Source organism: Euprymna scolopes, chromosome 22 (genome assembly GCF_053919585.1).
Source record: "Euprymna scolopes isolate OS-2025 chromosome 22, ASM5391958v1, whole genome shotgun sequence".
Classification (NCBI taxonomy): Eukaryota; Metazoa; Mollusca; class Cephalopoda; order Sepiida; family Sepiolidae; genus Euprymna; species Euprymna scolopes.
Window position 1 is genome coordinate 115,182,325 of NC_136503.1, and position 27,173 is coordinate 115,209,497.

General features: G+C 31.6%; 1 protein-coding gene across 8 annotated transcripts in view; it reads left to right on the forward strand.

Moving 5' to 3' along the window:
- LOC145243675 (ELKS/Rab6-interacting/CAST family member 1-like) overlaps positions 1-27,173 on the forward strand; it is a 412,696-nt gene that overhangs the window by 2,423 nt on the left and 383,100 nt on the right. The window lies entirely within an intron of this gene.

Genomic DNA, 27,173 nt, shown 5'->3' on the forward strand with positions numbered 1-27,173 from the left:
ATCATTCTGGTGGACCTGAACGAGAATCACCCTTTTATATCAATCCAATATCCAATCAATAATAATACACTGAAAAAAAAAAAAAAAAAAAATCGAAAGCCGTTCTTAACATGGGAGGTTGAGGGTGTTTATTTCGAAAGCCGTTCTTGGAGGGGGGGAGATTCTTGTTCAGTTCCACCGTCATTTTGTATTGGGACAAAAAATAAAAATTGCAGTACTTACGCAGAATACAGACCGTGCTTAAATAATAATATTATTTAAGAACTCATTCTTAACATGTAGAGGGTAGGGGTCTTGGTGCTAATGCAGAGAGTGATCCGCGCTACTTTTTTAAATCGTATTTCCAGGTTTAATTAAAGTTTTATGCTTTTTTTTATTCAATTGTAAGGTTAAAGTACAGAATAGGTACAAAACACCCTCCCCTTACCATATTAAGAATAGCTTTTTAAATAATAACTTTATTATTTCAGCACGGCACTCTGTTATTCTATACTTTCATCTAACAATTTAATAAATAAGATACCGTAAAAATTGAATATAACATGAAAAATTCTATCTAAAAATAGCACGGTCCATATGCACAAAAATTGCCTTAGTCTAGAAGGAGCTTTTATACATTGACTAGATGACCACACAGCATTAGGCGCGTTGAACTTGCTTCATCTGAAGGAGGAAGTGTCAAGGGAATATGAAATTCACAGGCGGCCCCAATCGCCTGTATTAGCGAGCATAATATAGTCCCAGTTTATTTACTTACCTCCCCACAAGAACGACGTTAGACACAAAGACGCCAATGTGAGTACATTCCGGCTCATCAAAAACGTTAACTCTAAATTGGGACAAAAAATTGCTTCGATCCAGAAGGATTTTTTCTTCACTAACCGTGGACAGAAAAGACGAAGTGTAATCTCAAAACAGATATTACATCTAGCGAAAACCAGGATAAAATCTTATTTTTGTATAGTATTGTATTTTTACTTTTTTTTCGGCTGATTATTATTATTTTTTTTTTTTTTTTTTTAAAGATTGCTGAAAATTTCCCCGACACATCAAAAAGTACAAATTTATGTTTTGTTCTTGTTTTAGATTTTTGCTGTATCATTAACTTGCAAAGAAAAAAAAAAATGTCAAATTGTTAAACATGGGACAAGGCAAAAGAAAAGCGTGTTGCTCCATCACGTGACCCCAGTAGACCTCCAAAAATTGATCACGCTCCTGCAAGGAATCTAAATGTTTTGAGTTATTCCGTTATTCAATTAGTTTTTATTTTATTTTTTTGTCCATGCATTTTCCCCAAATTCCTATCCATGATACAAAACCTATATTTTCTCCTTTTTGAATTTTTATTTTTGAGATATTGATAATTTGGATTAGTCAGACTACTATTCTCATCTTGGTTGTTATTTTCGCAACGTTTTTTCGCCGAGATAAGAAGGTCCGAGATAATATCGACCGAAACGACATTTCGGTCGATATTATCTCGGACTTTCTTCTTTAGGTGCATATTTTCAAACTTTTGGAACCTGTACACAATTTCTAACAATTTTATTAATCCACGTGTGTGTGTGTGTGTGATGTTTGCTTATTACAATAATATTATTTTGTTAAGAACAAAGTGTAATATATGCTGCTTACATTTCGTATTCTGTCTTTATGCAATGAAGAAATCCTTAACTGAGGCAATTATTTCAATGCTTCTACAGATGTTGAAGCGAACCAGATCGACATTTCCCTAACTAAACCTAAAACTTTAGTTAGGATAAAAAAAAAAAAAAAAAAAAAAAATAGTACTTATGCAGTGCAAGTATACGAGTACGACCGTGCTATTTTTTGGATAGGATTTTCAAATTTAATTCAATTTTTACGCGGACGATCTTTTGTTTATTAAATTGTTAGGTGAAAGTATGGAATAGTTACAAAATGCCTCCTTCCCTCCTGGGTTATAACATTATTATTTCAGCACGGTCCGTATTTTACATAAATACAAAAAAATGCAGCTAGTTCCAAAGTCTGTAGAAATTCCGTTAAGCTGGATTTTTTCCACATTAAAAACTGACCTGTCTCGCTCTGCTTATTGCAGTGCACTGTGCAGTGTGCACCTATATAAGGCCGGAGCTTGCAATGGTCGAAACGTTGTGAACGTAAAAAAAAAAAAAAGAAGCCGAGAAGCATTCCAAATACAAATGTTTATTATTTGAATATTTATGTAGAACGGACCGTGCTGAAATAATGTTATTTAAAAACTCCTTAACATTTGGAGTTTATTTTTTTAAATTTTATTCTGTAATTTATTGGTCGGTGTTCTGTTGTGGTTAAAGTAAACATTTACCTAACAATTTAATAAACTATATATCGTAAAAATTAAATCAAATTTAAAAATCCTATCAAAAATAGCACGACCCGCCATAAGGTTCACACGTTGTGACCAATAGAAACATTAATAATAATATTTGTTTTTCTAATCAAATCAAAAATTATCTGAGAATTTCTTAATTTAAATAAAAAAGGAATCTATCGTCTTTCTCCGTGTCCAATGTGTAAATAAGTCCATGCACAACGCTACACACACAAGACCAACAATGATGACTCATAACTATCACTTTTTGTTTTTTCGCGCAACTCATGATTCAATCAATCTGTTTTTTTTTTGTTGTTGTTTTTTGATCCGGTTTATCGAAAAATTAATAATTGTGCGGTAAATGTATTAAAAAAAATTTTGTAGGAAATTATATTTAAGGGAATTAAATTATTGGTTATCTTGAATTTTTCAGCTTCTAAATCTCTGCCAGTGAAACAAACAACATTGTCATTCGTAACCAAATTATAATTAACTTCTTTCTCGCCACAGGAAAAATGACAACATGCTCAGCCTGCTCAGGAAGGTGAGAAAATTGAGCCAGCACCCGTAAAGGAGGGGTACTTTGGTCATTTAGAAATTGCCTGGGCAGCCATGTCGGTATTACCCGGTAGGGGCGCCTCCTCGGACAGTAAGCGATAAACTTACTTCACCGAAAAGACGAGAGGCAGCCACCTGGGAGAAACCAAATTTGTACTAATTTTATAACGATTTAGTTTAACTAATACTTTAATAGTTATTTAACTTAAATAATACTGAGTACTTCTGCAGTTTACGAACCGTGTTATGTTTTTAAATAAGATTTCCAAGTTAAATCTAAAGTTTCCTGTATTTTTTGTTTATTGGATTGTTAGGTGAACGCTACCTCATTATATTATTAAAAATGAGTTTCTAAATAACGTTATTATTTTAGTATGGTCGTAAACTGTAAAGTACTCAATACCATAATAATACAATCTGATTATCATGGTATTGTTTGACCATTAAAGTTGGACCAAATTGTTATAAAACTAGAAGTAATTTGATTAAGATGATATTGTTTTAAAGTTTTAAAGCTGAAAAGTTCAACATAATCATTACTTTTGGCATAGGAAATTATTTTTAAGACAATCGAATTATTTAAGTTCAAAATTATTCGAAATAATTTTTTAATCTATTACAGTAAATGTGTTCGTCCAGTTAAAAGTCAGAAACTACACAAGTTACATTTACAAAACTGACATCATCAGATTCAGTATGATTCCCGACCCTGGTTATGGTAATATTCTTTCACTTTGGGGTTTTCCAGGATCCAAATTTATACATGCAAGTTTAATATTTAAAAACTGGTGCTTCTACAGAATTTGAACCACACTAAACATAAAACAATACGGACCGTGCTATCATTTTAGATAAGATTTTCAAGTTTGATTCCATTTTTATGGTATTTTTTTTACAAACTTGTTAGGTGAAACACTATAAAGTACAGAATAGTTACAAAACTCCATCTACACACCATGTTAAGAATGGTTTCTCAATAGTAACGTTATTATTTCAGCACAGTCTGTATTCTGCATGAGTACAAAAACAAAGTTTGAGAGAAAACAGCAAAAACTTTTTCTTACGCATAATTTCAAAGAATACTGCAATTAGGTCAAACAATCAGGCAGTTTCGTTTTTCTCTCTCGCTTTCTTTTCTATTAAACTGGTTGTCAGTGAGATGGGTAGGTCCTAAAAGAAAGATAAACCCTTCTGTTTTCTATTCTCACACCCCCGGGCAACGCCGGATGATCTTGCAAGTTGACGTGTGTGTGTGTGTGTGTTATTGAAAGTAAATAACATTAAATAAGAAAAATATATATATAAATAAATGAACTACAAAATTATTTATTTTCTTAATGCATAAAAATCAACAATTCAGGAGTTAATAAACTAGCAGGACATATGTCCCGGCGTTGCTGGGGGGGGGGGAATATAAAATACATATTTTAATTAAAAGAAAATCGATAGTAAAGCATTATAAAAAATCTGAAAATAAACCATTTCACTGTAATTAATGTAAATCAGGTTTAACATGAACCCTTGTCGTTGCCAAGGATTGAACTGGAAAAGATAAAAATGATAGCCTGAAAATTAAATAAAACGGAAAGGTAACATTGCTATATACAAAAACTAATAAACTTATGTTGTGTGATGGAGTAGAATATTCAATGTTCTTTGTAAGAAGATTAGAGAAGATGAGATTAGGATACGATAAAAATTTGATTTGTAGCGCAGGTTTAATCAGCAAACAGCATGTGTCGTGCCCCCCCACCCCCACCCCATCAAGAAATATATAACTTAACCGCTTAAGAAAAAGTAGGCAAAAAGAAATTATCACTAAGTAGCCAAGCTTTATTATATTTGGAAAAAATATTTTGACCCCCCCCCCCTCTATGATGGATTTGATAGCACAATAATGTTTATAAACTTCTTTTTATTATTCTTGTGGATAAATGAAAACAAAAATTTAATAACACTCACTCATTTGTCCACTTATGAAAATATATATATATATATATATATATATATATATATATATATACTAGCAAAAGTACCCGTCGTTGACTGGGTTCAAAAACAGCCTACAGAAAATGGACTCTGATTTATGAAAGTATGATAGGTTATGAAAAGAAAGGGTTGTAAAGAGATAGCTTCGAATTTGGGGGTATCAAAACCAAAGCAAAATATGATGAAAGTAAAAATAAAATAGATAAACCCCATAATTTGTTATACCATACCTGTTCACACTGAAACACTTATCACAATATTCTGTGGATCTATATTAAAAAACCTTGTTAAACTTTGTGACATATGGGGGTCAGGCGCGAACGAACACCCCATAATTTTATTATACAATATTTCTTCAAACTGAAACATAATTATCAAAGTATACTTACGCAGATATGAAAAATCTTTATTAAAGTTTGTGCCTATTTCCATTCTATAGAGGCCAGGTGCGAACACAGACCCCACAATTTTATTATACCATCCTTATTTAAGTTAAAACATACTTATCAAAGTATTATTATGTAACATCTATATCAAAAACACTTGTAAACATTTTTAATTTTTTATTTCCATACTTCGTGGACCAGGAGCATACGCAGCCCCCACAATTTTAATGAATCATCGTTATACCAGATCAAATATACCCATTCCTGTGTCTCGATACATCTTCTATCATTATATGTGATCAGTTTTCTATAATAGTCAAACATATAGGAGCCTATTCATGACCAGACACACACACTGACGTTCAGCTTTATATATATATATATATATATATATATATATATATATATATATTAATATAATTGTAGATTAATATCTTCCATTAACTCACTCCTTACTACCCCACCTAAAATAGATTGTCCTTTTTTTTTTTTTTTTTTTTTTTTTTGATTACGTTGGACCAACTACAAAAAATTTAGTATAAAGAAAAAAAACAAAAAAAAAACGATTGTTTTGAATTTAATGAAGCATGAATTTTTCTTGAAGAGGCTATCCTCTGTGCTCTGTAGGATTAACTGTTTATGAGCACTGAAGATGATCTCTACAAGAAAAAAAATGATTCTTTGTACATTTCAAACATCATGAAGAGATATGTGATTGAAGTAGGCTGAAATAATTGTGTGCAAGTAAAAACTGTTTTAGTGAATTCGTGAAAATTTGTTCCTTACATTTGCTGAAATTTACATATTAAATATATATATATATATATATATATATATATATATATTATATATACTAGCGGGACCTGTAGAAATTCCACAGGGGACTCATTCATATATAATATATTGATGTTGGCAATCTGTAGATGTTCAGCGTAAATGGAGACACTATTTGTTAAAACTGCAAAGGATTTATCTAAGCTGGCGGGAACGCCTAGCGTAGCTCGGTCATAAAGTATGCTTAAATGTGACATTTTAATTCTTGCAGATTTCATATATATTATTATAGAGTTAATGTCCTACCAATTTTTATATATTATAAAGTTGTGATTTCAAAAATGAAAAAATATATCCATATGACTTGAATGGAAACCAAAAATCAGCTTGAATGGAAACCAAAATGAAAACTTATGAAAAAAATATGTATATATATTTACTCAATATAAATTGAGTTCCTTCAGCTATAATCGAAACCAAAACTTATGAAGAATTCTTAGTAAAATTATTTATTACAAGAAATAGAAGTCCATAACAATTAAACGACAGTCACTCGGATGTAAGCGTGACACACAAAATAAATATCACACATGCTATCCTATTAGTATATAGATTATTTTTAAGTTATTGAAAATAAATCTATGTACAACATTTTGATGCCAAAAGACCAAGAAACCATTAAAACTGGTTTCAGTATTTTTAAATGAATGAAAAAAAGAAAAGATTTAATCTATTCTCTTTTAATGGATAGTGGATGATGTAGTGTTGGTTTTTGTTATAAAATCGTCCTTCTAAGAATTACTTCTTCCTTTTTAAGTTGTTTGTGGTAATCCTCCCAGGTATTACATTCTCCTTGAAAGAGGGGAGTATATGTTGTTTTGAGACCAGAGACCATCTTCCCAGGAGAGGTGGTTGTGGGGTGGGGAGTAGTGTACTATTCCTTCTGTTGCCATAATGCCATACTTACAGGCATTACTTTCTCCTTTTAGGGGTGGATTCTCCCAGGTATTACCTCCTGTTTTGGGGGGGCAGCGTAGTATATGTTCGTTCTTCATGATACTATCTTTCCATGATTATCTTTTCCATTTAGACTGGCCTGTGGTGAGGGTTAGTGTATTATCTGTTCTGTTTTTATGATATCATCTTCCCAGGCATTTACTCCCTTTTTTTATCGGTGAGGACGTTCATCATGATACCGTCCTTTTTGTCATGACCTCCTCCTTTGGGGGGGGGGGTCAGTGTGTTATATGTTGATTAGATAATAATAGCCTGTCCTGTCGGTAGAAACAAAATGTAAGTCTAAATAGTTTTATAAAAAACGGAAACTAGTTGAAAGTAAAAGAAAAAACAAAACCAGCACACTACCAAATAAATTGATTGAAACTGAAATGAAATAAAAAAAAAAAAATTTATTCCAAGAAAGTTTATTTTATTTTTAAAAAAATCTTGCATAATTATTATTTGAAATTTGGAACTTTATTTGAAGTATTTAATTTTCAGCCTTTTGTTTTTGAAAAATATTTTGTAAAAAAAGTATATTAGAAAGTATAGCACGTGCATGAGAGCAGTACCCATTTCAAAACACAGCCTAACACATAAGTACCATTAAGTACCATTACAATAATATGATTCTTTTATAAAAGCAAACTGAAATGAAATACGAAACAACCCTGTCTTATTTAATTTTGATAATTTACAGAAGCCAATTAGCAATGGCTTACAATGTATCCAACATGCCTTGTAAATGTTTGTTACAATGATTTCATGCAGACTGAAGAAATAACAATATTCCAACTTGTCATGAAGCTGGCTGACGATTTTGAAATGATTCAATGGATTACCAACCATTGGTTAATAGTGAATTCTTGGAGGTGTGAAATCTGTAATTTTCCATGCAGGTTTCCTATTTCATTTTACTTTCAGTCAGTTTCTGTTTATACAAACCCTATTTGACCGCCATTTGGTTTCTATCAATGGAATATGTAAATAGGAGAAACTGTAAATGATATTTACAGGAAAAAATATTAAATTACTAGCAGGACTCGTTTCTCGACGTTGCCCGAGGAGATATAAAAGGATACTAACTAATTGAATTGCTAAGTTTTTTTTTTCTGTTTTCTCATATGTCTCTCCCCTCTCCTCCTTTATAGGAAATTCACCTGGAACCTTGTTTTGTGTTTGCATATACATGGGAATTGGAAACATTTAATATAAGTTATGTGTGTCATTTCAGAGTAGTGTCAAAGAAAATGTATTTCCTATGTTTGGTAAATTAGTGAAATTGTAATTCTTTTGTTTTATGAAGTGCTAGGTAAAATGCAAAAGAAAATGTAAAAGTTAAAATAAAAAAAATATCGAACAATAATTCAATGTATATTAAAATCAGTTAAAAATGAAATGGGAGGATGATATGTCAGCATCAAATTTTCTGTATAAAAATAAGAATTTTCCGTATCATCATAGCCACAAAATGATTAAATGTTTATGGAGAATTATTGGAAAATGTTAAAACCATTAATTTTGAAATCTTTCCATGAGCGAGAAATGTTTCTAGACTGAGGTAATTTTGTTTAAAAATAGGATATACATCAGGAACAATTTTTGTGTTTACATTTACATGTGAACTAGAAGCATTTAATATAAATTGTGTGTTATTTCAGAGTTTGGGGCAAAAAATGTAAATCCTATTTTCGTATTACTTTTCTTCCTAGATGATGGAAAATGAAACTGTCAGCCCTTGAGTTTTCTGACAAAATATCAATAAGTACTCCCCCCTCCTAATTTAAAAAAAAGAAAGAGTAAATCTTATAAATATTATTTTAAAATGCAGAACCTATTCGATTTTTGTTGTTTCTAATCTTTCATTAAGGATTCCTCCTAAACTGAATTAACGATAAATATGTCAGGAATAAATATTTTTAAATGCTGAGGTATTTGTTTTTCATTATCTGTAACCTTTCCTTGCTGAGAATTCCTCCTAGACTGAAGTTATTATGAATCAGTTACAAATAAGTAATTTAAAATGTTGGAACTGTTTTTTTGTTATCTCTAATCTTTCCTTGTTTGAGAAGTCTCCCCTTGACTGAAGTAATTATGAATTTGATGGAATTCATTGATTCTCAGAAAAATTATTTTCAGTGTATGAAAATAATGAAAATATGAAACTATGAAGTTGACAAGAAAGCTGTTGCGGTTTTAACTTTTAAATTCAGATGAACATATCTCTGCTCAAACAAAAATTTATTGATCGAAATATGTACCATCAGAATCAACACATTTTTCTAACGCAAAACAAGTATATTTATGCCAGTAACGTAAAAATCTTGTGTTCTGGTGGCAATGAAGTCGCTGAAGTATTGTTATGGAGGAGAATTGGGCTATTTCTGTTACTATTTCTGCTATTTCTGTTTCTAATACTGGGTGTTGTTGTCAAAGTTTCTGATGCATTTTGGGAAAAATACAGGTTTCATAAAATATATTATAAATTCCGAGCAAAGTATATTTTAATTGAAATGTTAATATTTTAGAAAACTGAAGTGAGCAACCAGTTCTTTTGTCATTTACCATGAATTTGTAAAAATAAAAAAATGGAAGAAATACAAATTTGTTTGTGAAGGAAATAGAAATTTTCTCAATAATATATACAAAAATGGCAAAAAATAAAATTTCTATAATTTTAACAGAAAAATGAGTTAAAATCAAGTTTGTTTGTACTTATATCAGCAGTTGTTTGTGCTTTACGATGAATGCCCTGGAAAAATTACTTCTGATTAATGTTTTTTTTTAATGTTTACCAGTTGTAAAATATAACTGCAATTCTAAACTGGTGCAAAATGCAATTAAAATAATTCTGAAAATGTTAAAAAATGCAATCTCTTTAACCGCAAAGCGAATCTGAACAGCCAATCAAAATGCTGGGGCGGGGGGAGAAGAAAAAATGAAAGGAAGTGTTCATTATTTACATACTGAATGAGTATTAGATGACTTTTGATAAAACGAAATAATCATGGATATATATGTAATAATTGAGCCCTATGAAATATTTGGTAATGGTGTAAACTGGAATAGGTGGAGGACATAATAATGAGTGAGGAAGTATCCTGCTACCACTTGTAAGTATGACTTGTTTAGGAGAGTGATTTTCATCAGAATTATTGATAATTTAGACTAAAAAATAAACCATACTATATTTATAGAACAAATAATATTTTAAATATTAATTATGAATATATTTATTTTGGTGTATGCCGATCTTTATGAAAGTTAGGTATCTTTGTGACGGCTGAATAAAAAAAAAAAATGAAGAAAAATCACAAAATTGAATTAGAAATCCCCATGAAATAGCAAAACTTGCAAAATCTGATATTTTAACCAACCCCCAAATCAATGCTAAATGAATGTTCGGCCCGCAGCAAGAACAGTTATAAAAATAAAATCTAACGAAGCATCATACACAATTTTGTGAAAAATAAGTAAATGCGTCAACGGTTCTCACACACAACTATTTCTTAATCAGAATTGCTAACAACAACAACAAAAAAAAAAATCTATATCTTAATAACGTAGTACCTTTAACGTACATATGTGTGTCATAGTTTTCAGATTATAAATTATATTCGATCGGGAGATATTATTTATTAAAAAGAAGGATAGGTAATAACATACTACGAACATTAAATTAGCATATATAGATACGTTAATTTAATGTTCGTAGCATGTCATCACCTCCTATTCTCCTTTTTAATAAATAGGATCTTCTGCTCACCGAAGACGCAATGTAAAAAAAAAAATCAAAATAAAAAAATGATGTCGCTTTTGGGTCGTATGTGAAACTAAAATATACTTTCTTGGCCAGGATCTGGACAGATACTAATAACTGTGTCTTAGGTAATGTCTGGATGGATGGTGGCATGACATAAGAATAGACACTACATACTCCCCTCCTGCTAAAACAAAAACAAAAAAAACAAAAAAATGGAGGTAATCAAACACTATCCCCCCTCTCTCTCTCACACACACACAATAGAAGATAATCCCTGAGAGGATAGTAAAACAAAACAAATTTCCTTTCCAAGAAAAATGTATATGATGAAACGAAGACATATTCCAAAACTCACGTAAATTGATCTAGTAGTTTTATTTTTATAAAGGAAATCATTTTTAAGCAATTAATGAAAATTCGTAGGCATTACAGCATAGTAAGTTTGAATTGTTGAGTTATCTCTCTTTATTTCTTCAAAATTGCAGACAAGACGGTCAACTCTTGGGATACTCATAAAATCTGAATTTCCTATTTTAAAACAAGCCGGGAGACCCAACGCTACCCGGGATTGAATGGAGATCAACGAATGTTCCATCCTTCTAATACTTTTGTCATCAAAATTGGTGAAATTGTCCATTTTTAAAAATCAAATTGATTTATTGCCTCCTCTAGTCAGGGACCAAACACCATGCACCAAGAGGAAGCTTCACATGCTTCCCAGCAGCAATTTAGTCCACAATACATTGTAGTCTACATTGCACTGTAAAGAACCTACTGTTGATTTTATAAAATTATTTTTATATACTGGCGTGAATTAAAGTTTAAAATGTATCAAAGAACCTACTGTTCATTTTAAATGCATGACTTCTTGTGCAGTGATAAAACTTCTCAGATGCACTTGTGATGTTAGGTTGTATAAGGGTGTTAACTTTGGTAAAAATCAGACTGTTCCTTCTTTAATCAGATGTTTTCGATTATTGATTCTCAAGACTTATCGGAAGCATTATGATGCAAAAGCTACCTAAGAACAAACACAAAGTATATTTGTGTGAAATTTCAAAAAAATAAGTCCATAGGGAGCTCTCTGCCTGTCTGTCTGTCTGTCTCTCTCTCTCTCTTTCTCACTCACTCACTCACACTCACTCACTCACACAGTGTTTTTTTTTTATATATATAGGTATAAATAAAAGTATTTGATCAATTTACATGCTTATTTTTGATATATTTTCATTCCATTATGTGTACATAGATTATACAGGTTTTTCTTTATTTTTGTTATTTAATATAGGCCGAATTCTGGACAAGAACCGATGCTTGTTAAGTCTAAAGTTGACAATCCAACTGATTTAATTTTATAGAGTTCCTAATTTAAAAACACTCTATAAGCAACAACTGAAATGTTTATCAGAGTAAAATGATTTACGAGCACATGTTAACCTTTCAGGTTACAACATGGCCATTTAAAGTTCAAGGTCAACAAATCTGTCATACTGTCCTGTGAATTATTATTTTTTTAAATTTAATCTTTTTTCAAAATCCTCTTGGAAAAACACCCTGACTGTATAATCTCTGTGTCCACTCATCCTAGTACATAACTCACATCACTGTCTAATTTAGGAAATTTATTGCATTAGATTTTTTGTTTTGTTTAATATTGATTCCAACTGACATAGCTGTAAGATGACATGGAAAGTCTTTGTATAATAATCTAAAAACGTTTCACATAAACTTACATTACTTCATAGTCTAAGAAGCGATTTTTGATTGTTATGCGGATACGTTTTATAAAACGGATATAATGTTTAAGCCGGGTGGCGGGGATTTCTGCTTAAATTATTAGATCCTTTCATGGCTGTGAGTTGTCCATTTTTGGTTGAAATCTTTTTTTTTTCTTTAATAATAAAAAGCTGATTTCTGACACATCACTAGAATCTTACCTTCTTTTTTTTTTTTTTTTTTTTGCTAATTAACTGAATCTTCTTTCTTTCTTATCTTCCTTTCTCTTTTTCTCCCTTCTTTTCTCTGTTTTGTCTTGCTTTCCTTTTTTCTCCTCTCACGACAGTTCTCTTGGAAAACTGAAAGTGTTAATTTTGCTGAGAGGATTAAAATTTCAAGCAATTTATGAAGGCAGTAGGGATATTAGATGACTTTTGTCTCATCAAACGATGACTTCATACAAGTTACGAAATTCGTCTAGGTTTCAGTTTGTTCTGCTATTCATATCTCTTTAAAATGTAAATTTTCTATTATAAAAAAGTGTCATCCTATTTTCATTAAAGTTTTTTTTTTGTATTATAAAAACTACTTAAAAAGTTGACATTGCAAAATTTCAATTTTATAAACGTTATATAGAGAAGATAGAAACTATTAGAGTAAAAGGCTTTCTAGTCTCTAGGGACCTCTACAATGAAGGGGTGCGTTTTTGCTGCTTGTTGGGTTAGTCAACGATATGTTTTTTTATTTTTTTATTACATTTTCACCCCAAACAAGGCACATTGCCACTTTGGTGTAGGGGGCTACTATCAGGGGCAGCAACTACTGGGGCACTATGTACGGATTTGGGCAGCAAGATGTCGGTTCACGTTGCACTTGAACTTCTGCATGTCAGTACAGTTAGGGAAGCAGGATCCTGGAATGGAATTCCAGAGTCTAGCGGTTCTGGGGAAGAAACTACTGGAGTAGAAAGATCTTTTACATCTAGGGATCTCTACTGTGTGGGGGTAGGATTTAGCTGCCTGTCGGGTTTGTCGAGGGTGTCTGTGTCGTGGGGGCACAAGTGTCTGCAGTTTGTCAGAGCATTCACCATTAAAATACTTGTAGAACAAGCAGAGGGATGCAATGTTTCGTCGATGGGACAGAGGCTGAAGCTTAGATGCCAGTTCAGGACCTATCAGATTGGCGACTCTTTTTTTAACCTTGTCCAGGAGCGAGAGACTAGTAGTAGACGCACCAGCCCAGATGTGACAACAATACTCCATACATGGGCGAATGGTGGCCTTATAGAGATACAGGATACTTTCAGGTGTCAGTAGTTTTCTAGCACGGTAGAGAGAACCTACCTTCTTTGCAGCGGCCCTGGCAATGTTTTCAATATAATTGTTCCAGCTCATGTTTCCTGTGAACGTTAGGCCAAGCAGTTTGAAAGAGGGAGTCACTGGCCATTGCTATTGGTGGCAGAGAAGATTTCTTGTAGTTATTGAAGGAAACCAGTTTAGTCTTGGCAGCATTGAATGTGACCATCTATTTATGTCCCCTTTCCACTACAGATTGGAGGTCATCCTCTAGTGTTTTTGCCATTTCTTTAGATATGTGTTCATTTGTTTTCCTGTCATGCCTGTTAAAGAGTGTAGTGTCATCAGCATATATACCCATCTCAGAGGCAGTTTTGTCAGGGAGGTCATTAATATGTACATTGTAATATGTACATTGAGGGGCACAACTGCTAGGAATTCATTAGAGCACATTCCATTAAAGTACTTGCAAAACAGACATAGGGATGAAACATTGTGATGATGAGACAGGCGTTAGCTCTTGGTTGATAGTGTGGGACTTATTAGATTGATTACTCTTTTTCGAACCCTGCCTAAGAGTGAGAGACTAGTTATATATGTACCAGCCCAGATATGGCAACAGTACTCCATGCATGGATGAATAGTGGCTTTGTAGAGATGCAGAATGCTATCATGGAGAGAGAACCCACATTCTTTGCAGAAGTCTTGGCAATGTCTTCAATGTATTTATTCCAACTTATGTTGCCTGTAAATGTTAAACTGAGAAGTTTGAATGAAGAGCTCTCAGATAGCATATTACTAGTCATGATAATCGTTGGTTGAAAAGATTTCTTGTAATTGTTAATCTGCCAAGTTTTAAAATCCTTTATAGATATGTTAAAGTTCATGAAGTTAAATGGGGCATCCTGCTGACTTGGTAGGCTTTGAGCAAGTGTTCCCTTGAAAAATGCCAATGTAGAGGTATTTGTAGAGCCAAGTCATCTCACAATGGTCCCGGTTTGTTAACATTTGCTTTATGACATATCACGATGTTTACTCCAACTTCAGCCCTGATATGAAAGACTTACATCAAATCTGTTGCTAAAGTCACTGGAAAAATGGTTGAATCATTCTACTGCTCTAGAAAGTATTTCACTTCAGACTAGTGATGGGATGATTCTAATATTTTTCCCAATTCAGATACAATTACCAAATCTGTACTAAATTCCTAATTCCGATTCTTTGTAAATCTCTAAATATTTAACTATAGAGTTGCTATTATTTTCCGATTGCTATAAAAACACATGTTAAATGTGCAGATATTTTCTGAAACGTATAAATACACTTGTGGGGAGGTATTAATAGGTTTTAGTTTTACTGGTAGTTTAAAAATCAATAAATATTATTTTATCATTACTACCAACAGTGGAAGACTTCGTTTTAAACAAAATCAAATAAAAAAAAAAAGCAACTAAAAGAATAATTTTTGGCATCAGAAAATAGGCACAATTTTTCTGATACCGATTCTGATACTCCCAAAAGTTCCGATTTTTCTGATTCCCGATTCCAATTTCGATTAATTGTCCCAACACTACTTCCAACTCAATCCTCTATCTGTATAAGAGCCAAGTACATCCTCAAATGGAGCACTGTTGCCACATCTGGGGAGGAGTTGTTCAACAATTTCCCTAATTCTCTATCTGTACCTAAAACTAAAGGAAAATTTCAGGAAGAAAGCTTCTTTCTTAAAGCTGCCCATTTGTGGAACACAATACCAGGGGGTTGCTTCCCAACTAACTATAACATGGTCGTTTTCAAGTCAATATGTAAACAAATTCTTGTTGAGCTGTCCTCGTAAATAATCAATTCCTACCCAATTTCCTTCATTACTGTTAAAAACAAACAAGTGAAGCATGCTGTGAGTGCACAGCGAACGAGGCATAAAAAAAAATGACTATGTTCAGTACCCCCCCTCTCATTTAGCCCCAAAAGTCCCCAGGGGACATCAAATCCTGGTGAAAATGAACAAACAGTGCAGTTTTAAGCCTTAATATATGTAAATTTGAGTTCTGCATCATGCAAAAAATGAAATGACTAAAAAAATCCATTCTGTTATTTTTTTACTCATATCATGTTTAATGTTTGTGCAAAATTTCAAAAAATTCCAAGGCGTAGTTATTGAGAAAAGTGTGGACAGACGAATGGATGAACGGACAAGAGTGAACTTTTGTCCGGGGGGGGGGGGGGAGCAACAAAAATTAACCTGCAATCATTTATTCAGTTTTCTTTGACTCCTTCTTTGTATGCTGGAAATTGCCCTTTAGTTAAATAATATAACATTTTCCCCCTTTTTTATTTAAACATTCAAAAGCTGTCAAGCCGAGTTTTTTTTTTTTTTTCATTTTTCTGTCTTTTCTTCTTTTTGTATTTTTGCACTCATTGATCTTTTCTCTCAAAGACCAAATTTAGAAAATTCACATAATTAGGCAGTAACGTTAAAAATTGGTTACATTCCGTAAGCCATGAATATCTTCTTATTCGTGTTTTCTTTTTTTTTTTTTTTTTTTTTTTTTTTTGTAAAAATAAAAACCAGGTGTTTCTTCTTACAAAAAAAAAAACTTTCTCACCTGATATGTATCTTCTAATTTATTCATCTTCTAATAATCTGTCTCCAAATATTCATCTTTGTATAGACTGTATATTTTTGCAGCTGTCATCTAAATATCTACGTTCTGTATATCGAGAGAATGATAGACATTATACACAAGATAAAAGCTGTTTCTGAATTTTTGAAATAAGGATTGATAATTTGTATTATTTGGACTACTGTTCTCATCTTGAGTGTTATTTTTGCAACGTTTCAGTCGATGTAACCTCCAAGTGTTTTTTCAGGTGTATCTTGGCAAACTCAGGAATCTTTCTGTCCAATTCTGGAATCTGCACGAAATTTCGAATGAAGCCTTTATTTAATCTGCGGGGCTTCCATCATACATGACTGAGTAGAAGTTCTAAGTAATTCACAACTGTATTCTGAGTATCGCTTGTACTCTGGATGGAATCTTTAACTTTCAGAAGAATGTCACTTAGTGAATTTTACCGAGTATTTAATCTATTATGCTAGCGATACTCGGATAATACATGGGTAATAAAAGGTTCCATTCAAAATTCTATGCAGATTCTCGAGTTCGACAGAAAGGTTCTCAATTTTGACTAGATAGTTGGAAGTTACGTCAGCAAAAAAGGTTGTGAAAATAACACTCAAGATGAGAACAGTGATTCGAATAATCCAAATATTACGAAGATGAGTTCTATTCCGTCCCTACATAGTTGACATTTTCACGTTTCACTGTGACTGAGGCTTTGTGGCATTTTTTTTTTTCAATCAGACCGCAAATTTTCGAAGTAGACAACATCATGAAGAGTAGAAAATCCACAATGAGCATTTAACAAAAAAGTGTGCAATGAATACATTGTGCCTGTTGTGGTAGCAAAACATGTCTTCGTAGAAAAGCTAAGAACAGCAAAATAAAAACCTATTATGCCCAGCATCAGGTTTGATACCTTCATTCAGTCTCTAAATACAAAGGATGCCCCCTTTAGGAACAACTGCACATGTAATTGTGAGGCAAGGGTTGCATAATATCTAACCACACTTCTCCTGAATCAGCGCTGTTTGAGTCCAATGGCAAGGAGAAGTCCAGAACGATTGGAAACAATGCCGAGACAAGCGGAGAGCACATGCAAAACCTTGAAGTCCCAAATGGTCACCCATCTGGTACTGACCAGGTTCAACATTGCTTAACTTTGGTGATCCAATGGGAACTGGTGTGTTAACATGATTATGCCAGTATCAGGTTACGTGATAGAAAAAGAAACACCTGGATCAGACAGCAAACTGGCATAAATGATATGCTTAGCCAGGGATAAAACCAGGTGGAAGGAAACCAGGGATGAGTCCCTCCAAGAATGATGATGATAATGATGATGAAACTCTAGATTTGTCAGCTTGTGATCCGTTTCTGACAAAAGCCATTCATGTATAAAATTGTCTAGGAAGACAATGGAAGGCGTCCCAAATCTCTGCATAACCTTTAATGTGTCGAATCTCTGCGCCCCTTCTAAGTGACTTATAAAGATATAACATTAAAAGTTCAAATATGTACATACGATTTTAATATAAACTATATGTATAAGACACTAATTCAAAGGGGTTTTCAAGATTTCAATTTCTTCTGACTATATTAGGGAGGGAAACAGGAGGTGGGGGGGTCAGTAAAAAAAAAAGTAGTATAGTGTCATGAGCATAGAGAAAAAAGACAATATCCCTACTTAAATTTTTAGCAACGTTGAATCTTTGTTGTAGTGGTGTAAGTTTTGAAATCCTCGTCGGAATTGTTGTGGCTTTGCAGGCCAGTAATAATCAAAACAAACATAGTGATATGATTAACAAAAAAAATGCGTATTTATTAACAAAAATATGTTACAGAAATACACGTCATGAGTCGGGGGCCATAACTGCCATGAATCGTTACCCACAACATCTTAAGTGTAATTATATTTATAGTCTCTGGCTAAGTCCAATCTTGAAATATGTATTATCAACTTCTAGTAGTTTATAATTTTTTTTTTCTCCATCTTTAATGATGCTAAATCAGCACTGACAATAGGAGTATAGGTGTAGAATATAAATATAGATTTAACCTTTGACCTAGGTATGAACATAAAAAATAGTGAAGAAAATTTTAAATTTATAGAAATCAGTGGTGAAAATCTTTAATTTTCACAGACATTGATTTTGTTCAGATTTTAGCTAAAAAAAAATATTGTGAACAAATAATTGCTGAGTTATAGCAAAAGAATTTTTTTTAAAATGTCATCTGATATGTCACGTCCTAATTAGTGATACAGTTATATTTAACAATTATGTAAGTTTTTGATTTATAATTTATTTTATATATCTCTTCCTCTTTAAAATGTCACTGAATATTTTTCAAGGAGATACGATGTTCATTGATTCTTTTTTGTAGACTCTGTTATCCTCATCGTCATAGTTGTTGTTTCATCACGTTTCGACCAGCTCATCCTCTGGCCTTCTTCAGGTAATTAACCACGACGGGATAGGAATGCTGAGTCTTGTAACTTATCCCCAGTAATTACTGCCTTCCATAGTTGTCGTCTCACCACGTTTTGACTAACTACTCCTCTGGTCTGCTTTGGGTAAGATTGAAACCACTATTTTCAGACAATGCTCATCTGAAACTGTAGAGACTCTACGCCTCTATCCACTGTGCCACTGTTACAAAACTCAGCATTCCTATCCCGTCACGGTTAATCACCTGAAAAAGGCCAGAGGATGAGTTCAGCGAAACGTGATGGAACAACAAAAACCATAAAGATGAGGATAACACTCTGCAAAAAAAAAAAAGAAAAAATTGAATGCACAAATTATGACGCCTCATCTCAAAGGATTCCAAAAATAAATAAAAACAAAATAAATAAATAAATAAAAGATACGACGTTCTTTTGGAATTTAATTCAGTTCAATTTATTTTGCAAAAAATAAAACAATCCAGCTTCAATTGCCATGTAGAGAAAAGGTGGTGGAAATGTAAACAGAAGAGGAAACAGTAAAAATTCATTTCCAGGTTGTTGGTGTATTTATTACAGCAGTTGGAAATCTATTTCAATCTCCAAGGATTCTGATTGAGAGATCATTGGTAAAATAGTTTCTTATAGTTTAGATCTTTTGTACAGGAGTGAATGATAAGTCCCTAAGTATATCATGATGCCTATTGATGAGATTCTAGTTCAAAATGAGTTGGTGCTCAAGGGAGAAAAAGTTGAGCTTTTTGAGTCGGGTTATCATAGGGCAGATCCGATAGATCCTACATTATTCGAGTCTGTAGATGCTGGATATTAGGTATTAGATATGGAGCAGGGAATTGGACGTCAGACTCTAACAGGGTCTGACAAGGGAGACATAAAGAGGGAAAATATTTGAGGAATATTGTCCCTTGTTACTATGCACATAACACCATATTAGTTTTGCTTTTTGTTTTGTTTTTTTTAAATTTTTACTATCACTGTTTTTCCCCTTTTATATAGCCAGAAAAAAAAAATTTAAAGAGAAACTTGAATTATTATTATACATATGGCTCAAATTTTTTTAAAAATCAGAATAAAATACATATTTGAAGTTTTAAGGTAGTTTTGCTCACTAGCTGCTTTCGAGACAGCACATAGAAGTTTGGCATATTGGCTAGAAACATGTAGAGATCAGAGACCACTTTCATTATCTCTCCCAGAGAATTATATTTTATTTCTTTTTTACTCTTTTTTTTCATACCAAACAAGGCACATTGCCACTTGGATGTAAGGGGCTACTATTTCCGATCATATCTAACAGGATTGTGAGGAATTGAATAGCGAGATGTCTGTTTACATTACATGTGAACTTCTGCATGTCTGTACAATCAGAGAAGCCGGAAACTTGGAGGGAATTCCAAAGTTCAGCCGTCCAAGGGAAGAAACTATCAGCATCTAGGAGCCTCAACGTGAAGGGGTGCGATTTTGCTACTTGTTGAGTAGGTTGGAAGTATATATATGTCGAGGGAGCACAAGTGCTATGAGTTCAGGATATATTTTAAGTTTTAAGAGAGGTTCTGCACCCCCTTCCTAACTCTCTTGGATCGGCACGAAGAGATTCAGGATCACTTCTATTGTCTTAATATAAATGCACTTTTTTTTTAGTTTTTATGTAGATTTTATAACCTTTTTTTTTTATATATGGAACATGTACATATATTGATATACATATCTATGCTTCTATATTTTTTTTTTTTTGTGTATTGATATTCATATTAAAAACCCTTTTTTCTATTTATTTAAAAAGAAAACACAACTTTGTTATATATGGGTCGTGGAATTGCATTCCTCTGCAAAAGATCTAGTTACTTTGCATATTCTTTAAAACATTCGTTTTAATTAATTCCTTATCTTTTTGGTTTTCTTATCGGATGATCATCTTTAGTTAATTATTATGTGTAATTATATTCATGCAGATATTCTACATGATTTATACTTGCGTAAAAAGATTATAATATGTATGCATAGATATATTTGTTTAAAAAATTTTGCCGACCAAACTCCTTTGTCAGTTTTTGGTCTACAGACATAAAACTTAATATATAGAGTATTCGAACCCATGTGTAACTTTATATTTGGGTTTTAGCCAGGGAAAATCGGTGCAAAAGTGTGAAAATTAAAGAAATGGAATTTAACAGGTGAAGGTCAAACGGCGACATTAAAAATATGCATGCATAATGTAATAGCTATTGGTTCATGTTTTTATTTTTAGCCTTGCAGCAAACATGTCTTCATAGTTCAGGCATTAACGTCAAGTAAAAAGTAAATTGTAAGCTAAACGTTTTGGTTTCGATTCTCGGTGGTGGCACATGAATAATTTTTTTTTAAAAAACTTTTTAAATCATTTCTATATATTGGGTCCAATATAATATGATAATAAATACGAACTCTGCATTGATTTGCCAGGTCGTAAAATACGCCTAAATATGATATTTTGATTAATGCAGATTTTGTATCTATTGGAGCCCATATATAGTAATGATTTTAAAAGTTTTTAAAAAATGACTCGTGCGCTACCACCGAGAATCAAAACCAAAACGTTTAGCTTATGATTTACGTTTTACCTTTGAAGTTAATGCTTGAGCTATGAAGACATGTTTTCTGCAAGGGTAAAAATTAAAACATAAACCAACAGCTATTATATATATGTGTGTGTGTGTGTTAAAATGTTTTTTTAATTATATTTCACTCTTTGGCACTTAGAGATCCAGGATCACTTCCATTGTCTTAATATAAATGCACTTTTAGCTTTTATGTAGATTTTATAATTTTTTTTTCTATATAATATATCTTTTTTGTCTAGAAGCTCAATATATGTTAAATACAACAACAGAGCACATATAAAATAATAGCAGTATAGTTACATTCCAAGATCAATAGATTTATTTTTCATGCAAAACAGCTCCTCCAGCATATTACAATTTCAGTACATTTTTTACAGATTCCTTTCATTATGCATAAACAAACGGTTATTATTATGTCAATACCATCTCTTTTCGTGCATATACTCTTTAGAAAAATTAGAATGCATATACTCTTCAGAAAAATTAGAAATTCTTTGCTTAGGTAGAAAAAAATGCATGACAATATAATCCTGCAAGAAAAAAGTTCATAGAAGACTCAACATCATGTGTTAGTTCTGGCAGCCATCTTTTTTCGTATTCATTTTAATGTTGGGATGATTAATTGGAATTGGAAATCAGAAAAATCTTAATTTTTCTGATTATCGAAAAAATCTGTGCTTATTTTCTGATGTAAAAAACAATTCTTCTAATTGTCTTTTTTTTTATTTGATTTTGTTTAAAACAAAATCTTCCACTGCTAATGGTAAAACAAATATTTATTTTAAATTATCGGTAAAACTAAAATTTATAGATCACCCCCTCCTTCCACAATTATATCTTCACGTTTTAGAAAATATCTGCACACATAACATGCTTTACAGTAATCAGCAAAATAAAAATAACAACTCTATAGTTAAATATTTAGAGATTTCTAAAGAATCGGAATCGGTAATTGTATCGAAATTAGGAATTTAGTACAGAATCTGTAATTGCATCAAAATCGGAAAATATATTTGATTTATCCCATCACTGGTATATATATATATATATATATATATATATATATATATACCAGTGATGGGATGAATAAAATATATTTTCCGATCTTGATACAAAAAATCTTTATATATATATATATATATATATATATATATATATATATATATATATATGAAAAGATTTTTTTCATAACTTCGCAATGTTGATTGATTGTTGGTATGACAACAATCGTTGGATCATTCTGTGCTGAAACCGTGCAAATTTTTTATGATTGTTATGTAAATTTATTTGTGTTGTTGGCTCAGTATATTCCCTTGAACCATATTCAATTTATCTTGCTTGACATATACTGACAGCTACAGAATGAACTCTTTAATTTTGAAATACTAAAAAGATTTTCACTACGCATTTTTGAAATTCAAAATGAAGGTTTGCTGTATTTCTTCGTTGTGTACCGCAATCTTATTACCTCAGGAAAAGCTTAAATCCAGAGAAATGTGTGCAGAATTGGAAACTTTGTTTAGTTATGTTATTATTTGACATTTCTAAACGAGGAGTTGGTATGTTTAGTATATATTTGATCTTTAAAATGAGATTTATATCCATAAATAGAAAATGGACATCTCAAGTTCCTGGCATCTAAAGTTCAAAGGTGACATTTTGAATGTCTTTCAAAATAAAAGACCCAATAATGTTTAAATTAATGCTATATATTACATCTATTTTTACGAAATGAGTCAAATCTGAACAGATTCTAGTTATCTTTCAACTTTTAAATTATTAATTTTTAGATCATTAGTCATCATCCTCATATTTGGTTTAACAAACATTTTACATGTTGAGCAGCTTTTAAAAATTGACTTTCAAACTAACTTATCTATGTAAGGTTTTTATTAGTCCCTCTTTCTCTAAAGTTCATTCTTATCACTTTCCTTCGTGTTTCCTTGGCTTTCCCTTGTAAATTGAACCTGCTACTTTAACTGTTCTACATTTACTAACCTTAAAACTCTCATTCTTTCAAAATGGCTATACAAACAAGGTCTCTTGTTCTGCGCACATCTCCCTATATTTAATCTTCCTCTGAGGTCATCAGAATCAAGCCTGTCTTTTCAAACTCAAGTTACACATCCATCGTATCATTCTCATATCATTTTTCTCCATGCAATACATGTCCTCAATCCTCACTGACGAGGTTTCACTTCCATACATTATCACACAGAAATTTCGTGAAAAATAGTGAATAATTCCATCCCGTCTTTCCAAGCTTATAACTCCTCGAATAATGTAATTCAAGCCCTAATCTTTTTTTCAATTAAAGGAGCAAGGACCAAGGTTTCATTAAAAAAACAAAAGCAAAAAAAAACGTGTCTTTTTTTTTAAAAAAGGTTTTAAACTTTTGACTTTACAGGTAAATTTCTAAAAAAACACTACTTTTTTTGTTTTAAATTTGGATATATTATTTATTGACCTCTTCTCTTCAATTTGTGATATATAAAACTTTGGTATTCGAACCCATGTGTAACTTTATATTTGGGTTTTAGCCAGGGAAAATCGGTGCAAAAGTGTGAAAATTAAAGAAATGGAATTTAACAGGTGAAGGTCAAACGGCGACATTAAAAATATGCATGCATAATGTAATAGCTATATTTATTTATTTTAAATTATCGGTAAAACTAAAATTTATAGATCACCCCCTCCTTCCACAATTATATCTTCACGTTTTAGAAAATATCTGCACGCATAACATGCTTTACAGTAATCAGCAAAAAAAAATAACAACTCTATAGTTAAATATTTAGAGATTTCTAAAGAATCGGAATCGGTAATTGTATCGAAATTAGGAATTTAGTACAGAATCAGTAATTGCATCAAAATCGGAAAATATATTTGATTTGTCCCATCACTGGTATATATATATATATATATATATATATATATATATATATATATATATACACCTGTGATGGGATGAATAAAATATATTTTCCGATCTTGATACAAAAAATCTTTATATATATATATATATATATGAAAAGATTTTTTTCATAACTTCGCAATGTTGATTGATTGTTGGTATGACAACAATCGTTGGATCATTCTGTGCTGAAACCGTGCAAATTTTTTATGATTGTTATGTAAATTTATTTGTGTTGTTGGCTCAGTATATTCCCTTGAACCATATTCAATTCATCTTGCTTGAAATATACTGACAGCTACAGAATGAACTCTTTAATTTTGAAATACTAAAAAGATTTTCACTACGCATTTTTGAAATTCAAAATGAAGGTTTGCTGTATTTCTTCGTTGTGTACTGCAATCTTATTACCTCAGGAAAAGCTTAAATCCAGAGAAATGTGTGCAGAATTGGAAACTTTGTTTAGTTATGTTATTATTTGACATTTCTAAACGAGGAGTTGGTATGTTTAGTATATATTTGATCTTTAAAATGAGATTTATATCCATAAATAGAAAATGGACATCTCAAGTTCCTGGCATCTAAAGTTCAAAGGTGACATTTTGAATGTCTTTCAAAATAAAAGACCCAATAATGTTTAAATTAATGCTATATATTACATCTATTTTTACGAAATGAGTCAAATCTGAACAGATTCTAGTTATCTTTCAACTTTTAAATTATTAATTTTTAGATCATTAGTCATCATCCTCATATTTGGTTTAACAAACATTTTACATGTTGAGCAGCTTTTAAAAATTGACTTTCAAACTAACTTATCTATGTAAGGTTTTTATTAGTCCCTCTTTCTCTAAAGTTCATTCTTATCACTTTCCTTCGTGTTTCCTTGGCTTTCCCTTGTAAATTGAACCTGCTACTTTAACTGTTCTACATTTACTAACCTTAAAACTCTCATTCTTTCAAAATGGCTATACAAACAAGGTCTCTTGTTCTGCGCACATCTCCCTATATTTAATCTTCCTCTGAGGTCATCAGAATCAAGCCTGTCTTTTCAAACTCAAGTTACACATCCATCGTATCATTCTCATATCATTTTTCTCCATGCAATACATGTCCTCAATCCTCACTGACGAGGTTTCACTTCCATACATTATCACACAGAAATTTCGTGAAAAATAGTGAATAATTCCATCCCGTCTTTCCAAGCTTATAACTCCTCGAATAATGTAATTCAAGCCCTAATCTTTTTTTCAATTAAAGGAGCAAGGACCAAGGTTTCATTAAAAAAACAAAAGCAAAAAAAAACGTGTCTTTTTTTTTAAAAAAGGTTTTAAACTTTTGACTTTACAGGTAAATTTCTAAAAAAACACTACTTTTTTTGTTTTAAATTTGGATATATTATTTATTGACCTCTTCTCTTCAATTTGTGATATATAAAACTTTGGTATTCGAACCCATGTGTAACTTTATATTTGGGTTTTAGCCAGGGAAAATCGGTGCAAAAGTGTGAAAATTAAAGAAATGGAATTTAACAGGTGAAGGTCAAACGGCGACATTAAAAATATGCATGCATAATGTAATAGCTATATTTATTTATTTTAAATTATCGGTAAAACTAAAATTTATAGATCACCCCCTCCTTCCACAATTATATCTTCACGTTTTAGAAAATATCTGCACGCATAACATGCTTTACAGTAATCAGCAAAAAAAAATAACAACTCTATAGTTAAATATTTAGAGATTTCTAAAGAATCGGAATCGGTAATTGTATCGAAATTAGGAATTTAGTACAGAATCAGTAATTGCATCAAAATCGGAAAATATATTTGATTTGTCCCATCACTGGTATATATATATATATATATATATATATATATATATATATATACACCTGTGATGGGATGAATAAAATATATTTTCCGATCTTGATACAAAAAATCTTTATATATATATATATATATATATGAAAAGATTTTTTTCATAACTTCGCAATGTTGATTGATTGTTGGTATGACAACAATCGTTGGATCATTCTGTGCTGAAACCGTGCAAATTTTTTATGATTGTTATGTAAATTTATTTGTGTTGTTGGCTCAGTATATTCCCTTGAACCATATTCAATTCATCTTGCTTGAAATATACTGACAGCTACAGAATGAACTCTTTAATTTTGAAATACTAAAAAGATTTTCACTACGCATTTTTGAAATTCAAAATGAAGGTTTGCTGTATTTCTTCGTTGTGTACTGCAATCTTATTACCTCAGGAAAAGCTTAAATCCAGAGAAATGTGTTCAGAATTGGAAACTTTGTTTAGTTAAGTTATTATTATTTGACATTTCTAAACGATGAGTTAGTATGTTTAGTATATATTTGATCTTTAAAATGAGATTTATATCCATAAATAGAAAATGGACATCTCAAGTTCCTGGCGTCTAAAGTTCAAAGGTGACATTTTGAATGTCTTTCAAAATAAAAGACTCAATAATGTTTAAATTAATGCTATATATTACATCTATTTTTACGAAATGAGTCAAATCTGAACAGATTCTAGTTATCTTTCAACTTTTAAATTATTAATTTTTAGATCATTAGTCATCATCATCATATTTGGTTTAACAAACATTTTACATGTTCGGCAACTTTTAAAAATTGACTTTCAAACTAACTTATCTATGTAAGGTTTTTATTAGTCCCTCTTTCTCTAAAGTTCATTCTTATCACTTTCCTTCGTGTTTCCTTCAATTCCAC